The sequence below is a fragment of the Ursus arctos genome, unplaced genomic scaffold, assembly GCF_023065955.2.
Source record: "Ursus arctos isolate Adak ecotype North America unplaced genomic scaffold, UrsArc2.0 scaffold_21, whole genome shotgun sequence".
NCBI classification, from domain to species: domain Eukaryota; kingdom Metazoa; phylum Chordata; class Mammalia; order Carnivora; family Ursidae; genus Ursus; species Ursus arctos.
Genome location: NW_026622886.1, coordinates 51,914,436 through 51,929,140, shown reverse-complemented (window position 1 = coordinate 51,929,140; position 14,705 = coordinate 51,914,436).

Here is a 14,705-nt window from a genome sequence, read left to right as displayed (position 1 = left end):
TTTCTTACACAATACAGACAAACACAAAACAGTTTCAAGACCTCAATATGAGACCTAAATCCACAAAAATTCTACAGGAGGGAAGACAGTAACTTCTTGACATGGACCATACCAACGTTTTTCTAGACTGTCTCCTGAGGCAAAGGAAATGAAAGCAAAAATAAACTATTGGGAATAGAGCAAAATAAAAAGTTTCCACATGGCAGAAGAACAATGAAAACGTAAAAATAATAAGACATCCTACTCAAAGGGAGAAGATGTTTGCAAAGATCATATGCAATAAAAGGATAGTGTCCAAAACAGAAATGATACTACTCGACCCCCAAAAAACAAATAATTCAGTTAAAAAATAGGCAGAAGACATGAACAGACATTTCTCCAAAGAAGAAATACAAAAGGCCAACAGTCCCGTGAAAAGATGTTCACCATCACCCATCATCAGGAAAATGTAAATCCAAAGGACAATGAGGTATTACCTCACACCTCTCAGAATGGCTAACATCAAAAGCACAAGAAAGAGCATGCGTTGGGAGGATGTGGATAAAGGGGAATCCTCGCAAACTGTGGGTGGGAATGCAAACTGTGGTGGCCACCGTGGAAAACAGTATGAAGGTTCCTCAAAAAATTAAATATAGAACTACCCTACGATCCAACAATCACACTACTGGTATTTGCCCAAAGACTATGAAAACAGCAACTTAAAAGGATACGTGCACCCCTATGTTTCTTGCACCATTATTTACAATATCACAATATGGAAGCAACCCAAGTGTCTGTAGAAAAATTGACAAATGAGATGATAGATGTGTGTATTCACACACACACACACACACACACACACACACACACAATGGAGTATTACTAGGCTTGAAAGAAACCTTGCCATTTGCAGCCACATGGATGGAGTTAGAGAGTATTATCCTAACTGAAATCAGTCAGTCAGGCAAAGACAAATCCCATATGATGTCACTCTTATAGGGAACTTAAAAAACAAACAAAACTAAATAAATAAGAGAGAAAAAGGAGACACACCAAAATACAAACTCTTAACAAGAGAGAACAAACGGATGGTTACCAGAGAGGAGGAGGTGGATAGAGGGATGAGTGGAATAGATGAAGCGGATTAAGAGGACACTTTTCTGGATGACCACTGAGTAATATATAGAATTACTGAATCACTCTCTTGTACACCTGAAACGAATGTAACACTGTATGTTAGCTCTACTGGAATTAAAATAAATTTTTTAAAAAGATTTTTCTTTCAGGAACCTCTTTGAAAAAGCTTTTCCTCCGCAATGTGCATAAGCCCTACTTGGGAGGATTCACTCTACAATAATTATTCATTCTATGCCTCGAATTCAGATTTCACTGAGTTCTTACTGTGGATCCCAGCCCACGGGAGCCATGGTCCTTTTCTGTCCAGGCTCAGCACCTATGCCTTCAAGATTGGAAGTAGAGACACATGTCACTTCACAGTCCAGAAAGCTATTATTGTTTCTGTTTCAGTGTGAGAGAGTCACAGACTTTGGGACAGGTTTCAGAGCAGGTTTATTATGGATCCTGGATCTCTACTTCAATGTTCATTACCTGGATCCATTTGGCTAATAGGTTCCCTGTGGATGGACTTGCTTCCAAGCACATACATGGAAGATGCAAAGGTGAGTGGGCTTGGTGCGGGACAGGAAGAAGACCAAAATCAGACAAGGGTCCGACCCCTCCCCTGATCCAGGAACTGCTACAGGAGAGGGTATGGGAGGTAGAATCCATGCGAAACTCCAAGGTCACCAGCTGAACACAGGAGGCATAGGTCAAGGGATCTGGAGATGCAGGGGTTGAAGGCTGCTCTGAGCTACCTCTGGGAGGAAGGGAGGGAAGGAATGGGGAGACACTGCCTGCCCCTGGCCTATGCCAGCTGCCCACCGCTCCGACACGCATCAGTCTACACAGCTGACACACAGCCTGGGCTCAGGATGGGCTGGCTTGGGTCCCTCAATCCTCAGTGGGACAGCTGGCCCCAGGGCTCAGAGACAGGCTGAGGGAGATGAGAGGGAAAGCTGCCCCACCCAGGTCATCCCCTCCTTGAGCAGACAGCCCTTCAGAACTGCTAAAAAAAAAAAACCCACTAACGGCGTTGAAAGACCTGCCATGGATGAACTAAGGCATAGAGATATGTAAAATAACATCCACTTTTAAGTTCAGAGCTGTCATCTCAGGAAGTGGGAAGAGCTTCCCTGAAGAAGACTGAGGGGAGGGCAGGCCATGCTGAAAAGGGAGACATGGCTCTCCTGATTGGGGACCTGCAGCCCCCTTCCAGGGCAGGACATCATCCTCGCATCACACGAGATCCATGGAAGTGTTCCATCAGGGCCAGATGTTTGTCTCGAGAAGGCTACCCTGGCATCGGACTGCACAGGGCACCAGGGACGAGGGTCAGATGGAGGACGGACAATACCCCGGAGGTCATGGGGCAAGAGCAGAGGCACACGACCTTGAAGATGATGATGAAAAGCAGGAGGTGGCAGCATGGAGCCGGCCCAAAAGTGCCATGGGAGCAGTGCCCACAGCTACACTGACTGGGGGCCTTCTGTGCCAGGAGTGGCTGACAGTGGGCTCCAGACTAGTCCTGACCACAAGTCTAGGAAGTGTGCACCACCCCCGGCCTCCTCTCCCCTTGCAGCTGCTAGGAATCACGGTCACAGACCCTGGTCGGCTTTCGTGGAAACCAAGCAGTGGCTCCCCCGCATGCTGCACCTCTGGTGGTGGTCCAGTGCGACCCTCGTGCCTGGCCAGACACTGATGTCTACCTGTCTCCACACAAATCCACAGACAGGAGGGTGTCCCTGAATTCCACAGCACCTGATGAAACAGATCCACGGAACCCAACACCCAGTGGGTCACTCGGGACCTCACCTATGAGGTCATGGAGCTCACCATACCCTATTTCCGTCACTTCCCACAGAAAGCCTGGTTCTGATCCCCCACAATACCATACATCCTGGTTGCTGACCTGGGGTCATGCCATGAACCCACATGGCACCTTTCTTTTAGAGAAGCCTATGCCTACACCTCCTAGAAAATATTTCTAATGAAGTACAAGCCCATCAGGACTACGGTGTGAACGGTAGCACACAGCCTGCATGGTAGTAGTCAGTAATTCTAACAAGGGTTAACCCCACCCCCCGTCTCACAAAACCTTCCTCCGTCCCCACGGAACTCATGGTCTGCCCTCAGAAAACCCTCCAGGAAACAAACCTTTCATCTGGATGCTCTCTTCACCTTCTGCTACAAATCTTGTCCAACCACAATGATATGAAACTAGAAATCAGTCTCAAGAAAAAAATGGGACAGTCAAAAACAGGTGGAGATTGGGGGGCCTGGGTGGCTCAGTCATTAAGGATCTGCCTTCAGCTCAGGTCGTGATCCCAGGAGCCTGGGATCTAGCCCCGAATCAGGCTCCTTGCTCAGTGGGAAGCCCGCTTCTCCCTCTCCCACCCCCCTGCTTGCGTTCCCTCTCTCGCTGTCTCACTCTCTGCCAGATACTTAAATAATCTTAAAAAAATATGTGGAGATTTAACAACATGCTACTGAACAACCAACAGTCAAAGAAGAAATCAAAAAAAATTTAGAAGTACCTTGACACTGATGAAAAAGACAACCTACAAAAACTTATGGGATGCAGCAAAAGTAGCTCTACGGGGGGGGACGTTCATAGAAATTCAAGTCTTCATCAATCCATGAGAATGCTCTCCAATAACAACCTGATTTCTGTGGTAAAGAAGTAGAAAAAAAAAAAACCAGCAAACAAAGCCCCAAATTAGTAGAAATAAGGAAATAACAAAAAGGAATGCATAAATAAATCCAACAGAGACTAAAAAGACAAAAAAAAAAAAAAACACAATGAAAATGAGAGCTGCCTTTTTTGGAAAGATAAACAAAACTGACAAACTTAGCTAGACTCACCAAGAAAGACAGAGGACTCGAATGCAATCAGGAAAGAAAGATAATGGATTCCTGTCTCATATCAAAATCAAAAGAACTCTTCCACCTTGGACACAACAACTTCTTGCAAGCCACGTCTCTAAAGGCAAAGGAAATAAAAGCAAAAATGAACTATTGGCACTTCATCAAGATAAAAAGTTTCTGCACGGCAAAGCAAACGATCAACAAAACAAAAAGGCAACCTATGGAATCGAAGAAGATATCTGCAAATGATATTACAGATAAAGGGCTGGTATCCAAGATCTATAAAGAACTCCTCAAACTCGACACCCAAAAAATGGGCAGAAGACACAAAGAGATACTTGTCCAGAGAAGACATACAAATGGCCAACAGACACATGAAAAAATGCTCCACATCACTTGCCATCAGGCAAATACAAATCAAAACGACAATGAGATACCACCTTACACCAGTTAGAATGGTTAAAATTAACAAGGCAGGGGGCACCTGGGTGGCACAGCGGTTAAGCGTCTGCCTTCGGCTCAGGGCGTGATCCCGGCATTATGGGATGGAGCCCCACATCAGGCTCCTCCGCTATGAGCCTGCTTCTTCCTCTCCCACTCCCCCTGCTTGTGTTCCCTCTCTCGCTGGCTGTCTCTATCTCTGTGGAATAAATAAATAAAATCTTGAGAAGAAATTAACAAGACAGGAAATAAAAAAAAGTCAGAGAGGATGTGGAGAAAGGGGAGCCCTCTAACACTACTCGTGAGAATTCAAGCTGGTACAGCCACTTTTGAAAACAATATGGAGATTCCTCAAGACGTTGAACACAGAGCTATCCTACGACCCACCAACTGCACTACTGGGTATTTACCCCATAGACACAGAGTAATGAAAAGAAGGGGCACCTGTATCCCAATGTTCATAGCAGCAATGTCCCTAATAGCCAAACTGTGGAAGGAGCCAAGATGTCCTTCAGCAGATGAATGGACAAAGAAGATGTGGTTCATCTATACAATGGAATATTACTCAGTCATCAGAAAGGATGAATACCCACCATTTGCACCAACGTGGATGGACCAGGAGGGGATTATGCTAAGTGAAATTAAGTCAAGCAGAGAAAGACAATTATCATATCGTTTCACTCCTATGTGGAATGGAAGGAATAGCATGGAGGACATTAGGAGAAGGAAGGGAAAAGTGAAGGTGGGGAATGAGAGGGGGAGATGAACCATGAGAGACTATTGACACTGGGAAACAAACTGAAGGTTGCAGAAAGGGAGGGGTAGGGGAATGGGTTATCCTGGTGATGGGTATTAAGGAGGGCACGTGTCATAATGAGCACTAGGTGTTATATGCAAACAATGAATCCTGGAACACTACATCAAAAACAAATGAAGTACTGTAGGGTGACTAACATAATTTTAAAAAAAGAGAAAGATATGAAATCCATACAGGAAAACTGTCACTATCTGCAAATGACATGAAATCCCAAAGGATTCCACAAAAAAAACAAACAAACAAAAAAAAAAAACTGTTAGAATAAACAAATTCAAGAAAGCTGCAGGATATAAAGGCAATATACAGAGACCTGTTGTCTTTATTTTTTTTCAGATTTTATTTATTTATTTGACAGGAAGAGAAAAAGCACGAGCCGGAGGAGTGTCAGAAAGACGGAGAAGCAGGCCCTCGCTAAGCGGGGAGCCCAACACGGGGCTCGATCCCAGAACTCTGGGATCATGACCTGAGCTGAAGGCAGACGCTTCACCTATGGAGCCACCCAGATGACCCAACTTCTTGCATTTCTGTATACTGATGACACACTTTCGCAAAGAGAAATTAAAAAAGCAATGCCATTTACAATTGCATCAAAAAAAAAATCTAGGAATAAAAGTAACCAACAATGAGAAAGACATAGTACACTCAACACATGGCAGAAAAGAAATGAAAAACATGTGTGTCGAGGGGGGCAGAATGTATGGGTCAAAGATTTGGAAGGCAACACAAACAAATGGAAGCATACGCCATGCTCCTTAACTGGAAGAGTTAATTATGTGAACATGTCCATCGTACCCAAAGCAATCGACAGATGTGATGAAATCCCCATCTGAATTCCAGTGGCATTATTCGAGGAAATAGAAAACAGTCCTCAAACTTGTATGGAATCACAAAAGACCCCAAATACCCAAAGCAACCTGGAGAAAGAAAGGTGCAGTCAACACACTCCTGGATTTCAAGCTAGATTACAAAGCTGTTGTCATCAAAACAGGATGGTACTGGCAGAAACACAGACACCAGGTCAGTGGAACAGAACAGAAAGCTCAGAAACTTACCCACACGTAGATGACCCTAACTTACCACACAGCAGCAGAAGATATGCCATGAGGGAAGGACTGTCTCTTCAGTGAGCGGTAACAGGCAAACTGGACACTAAATGCAGAAGAATGTAACTGGGTCACTTTCTTACACCACACACAAAAATTTTAATGGATGAATGATTTGAACATAAGACCCGAATCCATAAACCTCCAAGAAGACACAGGTACTAAGTCTCTCGACATTGGTTTTGGCAAAGAGTCTTCAGATCGGACACCAAATGCAAAGGCAACAAAAGCAAAAATAAACAAGTGGAACAACATCAAACTGAAATCTTCCACACGGCAAAAGAAACCATCAAAAACTTAAAAGAGGCCTTCTCTTTCTAGGTCCTGTAAGGAAGCTGGAAATGTTCTTTGACCCCTTCCTGATTGGTGCTCTGCATATCTGACCCAGATGACCTCACTGGAAACTCTCACTGATAACAGCATTACTATTTCCATTTAATGGAAGAATACCAGCATTCAATCCCAGGAATCTGGAGTCAGCATCCTGCTTCCTCAGCAAACCTCCCGTGGCATTGGGAACACCTGGGTCACATGTCTACCTCCACTAATCAATGGGATGATGATTAGTTTTGGTCACACGGATGTGCCAGATCCCAGAGCAGACGAGTCTGGGCAAAGCTTGAAAATTGGAAAAGAAAAGACACCGAATTACAAAGGACCATTAAGTTGGAAGGAAATGAACCTCCAAGAAGGCTTCTAGGATTTATTAAAAATCTGAACCTATATTCTCATCCACTCTGAGGAATTGCAGAACAAAAGTGGCAGTTCTAATTTATACCTAGCAAGACCGAACACAAAAGGGAACAGCTCATCCAAACTCAGGTTTTAGAAGTTCTAATTGAGAGGTCAAAGATGGCGGAGGAGTAGGAGACACCTTTTTCAGCTGGTCCCCAAGTCGAGCAGGATAGGTACCAGACCAGACTAAACAACCACGGAACCAGCCTGAGACGCAGGAAGATGCATCTTGATCTCTACAAATGAACATCTCCGGCGCTGAGTATTGAGGTACGAAGCGGGGAGCCGTGAAACCGTGCACAGATATCAGAAGATAAACGGAAGGGGGAGGGAGCCGCCGAGTTCGGGCGCCGGGCGGACGGCACCCGCAAAACAGCAGACTGAGACCATGAGCCGGGTGAGGGCGCCACCAGGCATCTCACGGAACACCGGAATCCCCGTGTGCTCGCTGGAACCAGACTGAGACCAGGAGCTTCCGGAGCATGCGTGGGGCGGCTGGCGGCTTGCGGCGTTAGAAACACAAAGGACAGAGACACGCCGGCCCTGGAAGTGAGGGCTGGGACGCCGGGTGTGGGGCGCACATCCCGGGACACTGCAGGGTTGAGCAGCACCAACAGTAAGATAGTTAAAGTGGCCAGAACATTAGTAGGGAATGGGCCGCAATCCCTCTGTTCTGTGACAGAGGCTGAAATTCGGCCGGCTGCTCTGACTCTGAGAAGAGGCATACCAAACCTCCAGGGAAAGCCGCCAGAGAACAAAAGCCTGGAAATACCGGCTCAGAGAGTGCCCATCCCCATCCCCCCTCGCAGAGGACACGGAGACTCTACCCAAACAGGGTTGCCTGAGTCTCGGCGCGGCAGGCCCCTCCCCCAGAACATAGAAGGCAGGCTGAAAAATCAAGAAGCCCACAACCCGGGCGCCTGGGTGGTGCAATCATTCAGCGCCTGTTTTTGGCTTAGGGCGTGATCCCAGCGTTCCGGAAAGGAGTCCCTCATCGGGCTCCTCCGCTGGGAGCCTGCTTCTTCCTCTCCCACTCCCCTGCTTCTGTTCCCTCTTTTGCTGGTTGGCTGCCACATAAATAAATAAATAAAATCTTTAAAGAAGAAGCCCATATCCCTACGATCCCTATAAAACAAGGGGCACGGCCTGGGACCCAGTCAATAATTTGGGCTCTGGACAACCCCACAACCTCTCCTCATCAGAATGACAAGAAGGAGAAGCCCCCCCCAGCAAAGAAAAGACAGTGAGTCTGTGGCCTCTGCCACAGAAATAATGGATATGGATGTAACCAAAGTATCAGAAATGGAATTCAGAGTAAGGATGGTCAAAATGATGATAGAATTGAAAAAACTATTAACGAAAAGGTTACTGAGAATATAGAATCCCTAAGGACAGAAATGAGAGCAAATCTGGCAGAAATTAAAAATTCCATGAGCCAAATGCAGGCAAAACCAGAGGCTCTGACGGCCAGGGTCACCGAAGCAGAGGAAAGGGTTAGTGAATTGGAGGATGGGTTAATAGAGGAAAAAAACAAAATAGAAGCTGCTCTTAAAAAAATCTAAGCCCACGAATGTAGGTTATGGGAGATTACTGACTCAATGAAACGATCCAATGTTAGAATCATCGGCATCCCCGAGGGGGTGGAGAAAAACAGAGGTCTAGCAGAGATATTTGAACAAATTGTAGCTGAAAACTTGCCTAATCTAGCGAGGGAAACAAACATTCGTGTCCAAGAGGCATAGAGGACCCCTCCCAAGCTCAACCACGACAAACCTACGCCACGTCACGTCATAGTACAATTCGCAAATATTACATCCAAGGATACAGTATTGAAAGCGGCCAGGGCAAAGAAATTTCTCACGTACCAAGGCAAAGGCATCTGAATTACGTCAGACCTGTCTACACAGACCTGGAATGAGAGAAAAGGTTGGGGGAGCATATTTAAACTCTTTCAGAGAAAAACATGCAGCCAAGGATCCTTTATCCAGCAAGGCTGTCATTCAGAATTGATGGAGAAATAAAGACATTTCAGAATCGCCAGTCACTAACCAATTTTATAACCACGAAACCAGCCCTACAGGAGATATTACGGGGGGTTCTATAAAAGTAAAAAGGCCCCAAGAGTGATACAGAACAGAAAGTCACAGCCAATACAAACAAAGACTTTACTGACAACATGGCATCATTAAAACCATATCTCTCAGTACTCAGTCTTACTATTAATGGCTTAAATTCTCCCTTACAAGGCCACAGGGTTGCAGGTTGGATAAAAAGAAATGACCCATCCATTTGCTGTCTACAAGAGACTCATTTTGTACCCAAAGATGCATTCAGACTGAGAGTAAGGGGATGGAGTACCATCTTTCACGCAAATGGACCTCAAAAGAAAGCTGGGGTAGCAATTCTCATATCAGATAAATTGGATTTTAAACTACAGACTATAGTTAGAGATGCAGAAGGGCACTATATTATTCTTAAAGGAAGTATTCAACAAGTGGATATGACAATTATAAATATATATGCCCCCAACAGAGGAGCAGCAAGATACAGAAGCAACTCTTAACCAGAATAAAGAGACATATAAATAAAAATACATTAATAGTAGGGGACCTCAACACTCCACTCTCAGAAATAGACAGAACACCCTGGCAAAAACTAAGCAAAGAATCAAAGGCTTTGAATGCCATACTCGACGATTTGGACCTCATAGATATATAGAGAACACTACACCCCAGAACCAAAGAATACTCATTCTATTCTAATGCCCATGGAACATTCTCAAGAATAGACCATGTTCTGGGACACAAAACAGGCCTCAACTGATACCAAAAGATTTAAATTATCCCCTGCATATTCTCAGACCACAACGCTCTGAAATTGAAACTCAACCACAAGGAAAAATTTGGGAGAAACTCAAACACTTGGAGACTAAGAACCATCCTGCTCAGGAATGACTCGATAAACCAGGAAATCAAAAATCAAACAATTTATGGAGACCCATGAGAATGAAAATACAACAGTCCAAAACCTATGGGATACTGCAAAGGCAGTCCTAAGGGGGAAATACATAGCCATCCAAGCCTCACTCAAAAGAATAGAAAAATCTAAAATGCAGTTTTTATATTCTCACCTCAAGAAGCTGGAACAGCAACAGAGGGACAGGCCTAATCCACTCACAAGGAAGCAGTTGACCAAACTTAGAGCTGAAATCAATCAAGCAGAAACCAGAAGTACAGTAGAGCAGATCAACAGGACTAGAAGCTGGTTCTTTGAGAGAATCAATAAAATTGACAGACCACTGGCAAGACTTATCCAAAAGAAAAGAGGAAGGACCCAGATTATTAAAATTATGAATGAAAAAGGAGAGGTCACGACGAACACCATTGAAATTGGAAGGATTATTAGAAATTTTTATCAACAGCTATATGCCAATAAACTAAGCAATCTGGAAGAGATGGAATCCTTCCTGGAAACCTATAAACTACCAAGATTGAAACAGGAAGAAATTGATTTCTTAAACAGGCCAATTAATGATGAAGAAATTGAGTCAGTGATAAACAACCTTCCAAATAACAGAACTCCAGGCCCGGACGGTTTTCCTGGGGAATTCTACCAAACTTTCAAAGAAGAAATAATACCTATTCTCCTAAAGCTATTTCAAAAAATAGAAACAGAAGGAGAGCTACCAAACTCATTCTATGAGGCCAATATTACCTTGATCCGCAAACCAGGCAAAGACCCCCTCAAAAAGGAGAATTACAGACCGATTTCCCTAATGAATATGGACGCCAAAATCCTCAACAAGATACTTGCTAATAGAATCCAACAGTTCATTAAAAGCATTATCCATCACGATCAAGTGGGATTCATACCTGGGATGCAAGCGTGGTTCAATATTCGCAAATCCATCAGCGTGATACATCATATCAACAAGAAAAGACTCAGGAACCATGTGATCCTCTCAATCGATGCCGAAAAAGCATTTGACAAAATACAGCATCCTTTCCTGATTAAAACCCTTCAGAGTGTAGGAATAGAGGGTACATTTCTCAATCTCATAAAAGCCATCTATGAAAAGCCTACTGCAAATATTATTCTCAATGGGGAAAAGCTGAAAGCCTTCCCCTTAAGATCAGGAACACGACAAGGATGCCCACTCTCGCCACTATTATTCAACATAGTACTAGAAGTCCTTGCAACAGCAATCAGACGACAAAAAGGGATCAAAGGTATTCAAATCGGTAAAGAAGAAGTCAAAATGTCTCTCTTCACAGATGACATGTTACTCTATGTGGAAAACCCCAAAGTAGCCGCTCCCAAACCATTAGAAGTTATAGAGTAATTCAGAAACGTGGCGGGATACAAAATCAATGCTCAGAAATCAGTTGCATTTCTGTACAAGAATAGCGAGACCGAAGAAAGAGAAATTAGGGAATCCATCCCATTTACAATAGCACCAAAAACCATACGTTACCTTGGAATTAACCAGAGACGTAAAGGACCTATATTCTAGAAACTATAAATCACTCTTGAAAGACATTGAGGAAGACATAAAAAGATGGAAAGATATTCCATGCTCATGGATCGGAAGAATTAACATAGTTAAAATGTCCATGCTACCCAGAGCAATCTACTCTTTCAATGCTATCCCGATCAAAATACCGAGGACATTTTTCAAAGAACTGGAACAAATAGTCCTTAAATTTGTATGGAACCAGAAAAGACCCCGAATCTCCAAGGAACTGTTGAAAAGGAAAAACAAAGCTGGGGGCATCACAATGCCGGATTTCGAGCTGTACTACAAAGCTGTGATCACAAAGACAGCATGGTACTGGCACAAAAACAGACACATAGACCAATGGAACAGAATAGAGAGCCCAGAAATGGGCCCTCGGCTCTTTGGGTAACTAATCTTTGATAAAGCAGGAAAAAACATCCGGTGGCAAAAAGACAGTCTCTTCAATAAATGGTGCTGGGAAAATTGGACAGCTACATGCAAAAGAATGAAACTTGACCACTCTCTCACACCATACACAAAAATAAACTCCAAATGGATGAAAGACCTCGATGTGAGACAGGAATCCATCAAAATTCTAGAGGAGAACATAGGCAGCAACCTCTACGACATCGGCCAAAGCAACCTTTTTCATGATACATCCCCAAGGCAAGAGAAACAAAAGATAAAATGAATTCATGGGACTTCATCAAGATTAAAAGTTTCTGCACAGCCAAGGAAACAGTCAGAAAAACTAAGAGGCAGCTCACGGAATGGGAGAAGATATTTGCAAATGACACTACAGATAAAGGACTGGTATCCAAGATCTACAAAGAACTTCTCAAACTCAATACACGAGAAACAAATAAACAAATCAAAAAATGGGCAGAAGATATGAACAGATACTTTTCCAATGAAGACATACAAATGGCTAACAGACACATGAAAAAATGTTCAAAATCATTAGCCATCAAGGAAATTCAAATCAAAACCACACTGAGATACCACCTTACGCCAGTTAGAATGGCAAAAATAGACAAGGCAAGAAACAACAAATGTTGGAGAGGATGTGGAGAAAGGGGATCCCTCCTACATTGTTGGTGGGAATGCAAGTTGGTACAGCCACTCCGGAAAACAGTGTGGAGGTCCCTTAAAATGTTAAAAATTGAGCTTCCCTATGATCCAAACATTGCACTACTGGGTGTTTACCCCAAAGATACAGATGTGGTGAATAGAAGGGCCATATGCACCCCAATGTTCACAGCAGCAATGTCCACAATAGCTAAATCGTGGAAGGAGCCGAGATGCCCTTCAACAGATGACTGGATTAAGAAGTTGTGGTCCATATATACAATGGAATATTACTCAGCTATCAGAAAGAACTCGTTCTCAACATTTGCAACAACATGGACGGCACTGGAGGAGATAATGCTAAGTGAAATAAGTCAAGCAGAGAAAGACAACTATCATATGATTTCTCTCATCTATGGAACATAAAAACTAGGAAGATCGGTAGGAGAAGAAAGGGATAAAGAAAGGGGGGGTAACCAGAAGGGGGAATGAAACATGAGAGACTATGGACTATGAGAAAGAAACTGAGGGCCACAGAGGGGAGGGGGTTGTGGGAATGGGATAGACCGGTGATGGGTAATAAGGAGGGCACGTATTGCATGGTGCACTGGGTGTTATACACAACTAATGAATCATCGAGCCTTACATCGGAAACCGGGGATGTACTGTATGGTGACTAACATAATATAATAAAAAATCATTAAAAAAAATTCTCTGATAGCTTTTCAACATTTTTCAACAGTCATTTTAAAATTTTGAACAAATCTGCCTCTTGTTATTACTCTTGGAAGAGATGATCCTATAGGACTTTTCTTCCTTTGATATGAAGAATATTTCATAATATTATAAACTATTATCAAATCTAAAAATTAAATTTTTTATAAGTACATGTATACTTGTGTTTAAGATGGAAATAGGAAAGTATAGCCATCATTAGTTATGTAAATAACTCCTGTCTATACATATAGATGTATGGATATAAAGATATCTTACAATTTTTAAAATAAGGTATCATGGACTTGCTTTGTTATTTTTATGATTGTTGAATACATGCCTCACTGTACCCTCACAAGTCAGTTATTTATATGCGCACACTGAAACTGACTCACCCAAGATCACACAGCTAGATTACTTACTAAACTGGGTTGCAATAAAGCAACATTTAGGCCATGTGATAGATCATTTTTTTGTATGTAAATTTACCCCTTAGGCATGATCTTTTGTTTTGTGATTAAATTTCCAAAGGGCATTTTTGACATTCACATTACCTTATTTCAAGTGGAAATTAATTTCCCCTTGACAAGTGTTGTGAGTTTCAAAATATCCCTGTGCACATGTTTGCTGAGAAGGTTATTTATATTACAAATGTTTGCGTCAAAGATATCTAAGCTTTTATTATGCACACATATCTTTATATACATAGTACTCATTATAAGTTTATGAGATTAGTGTTCTGTAGTGACTTTTGGAAACTAGTCTACCGCTTTATGATTATGCTGTGTGTTTCACATCCTATTTAAATGTTATTTTGGCCTTTAATTTTTAACCTTGTAAGTTTCATTACCGTGTTATACAATTTCATCTGAATAACCACGCCAAAAAAAAAAAAATTAGAGCTCTTCAGCTCTAAATTCATGTGACTGAAAGTAGCTCTCCTCGTCTTTGTTATTATGATCAGCACATTGAAACTCGAGGCAAAGTTGTTGATGGGCAGAGATCCTGAGGGCGGGAACTGCAGGCAGCTCTGTGGCTGGAGGAAAGCATCTGAATGCAGGCCCTGGCACTTCTGCAGAGCAAGTTTCTTCATTCCAAATCTGTGGAATAGACCAAAAACCCGAAGCATCTGGCAGGATATGTGGCAGCTGGAAAATCCCCTAACCACATATTTTAAAGCCCATAAGATGCTTGTGGTTTAACACGTATATGTCGTTATTCTAACATTCACTAAAATAAAATGCAATTACACATTACTGAATACTATTGATTTTCTCTTATATCAGGATAATTTCGGCTGTCTTAATTCCCTCAGATAATATCTTAGAACTCACTTGTGTGCTAAATGGTAACCCAGAGATTAATT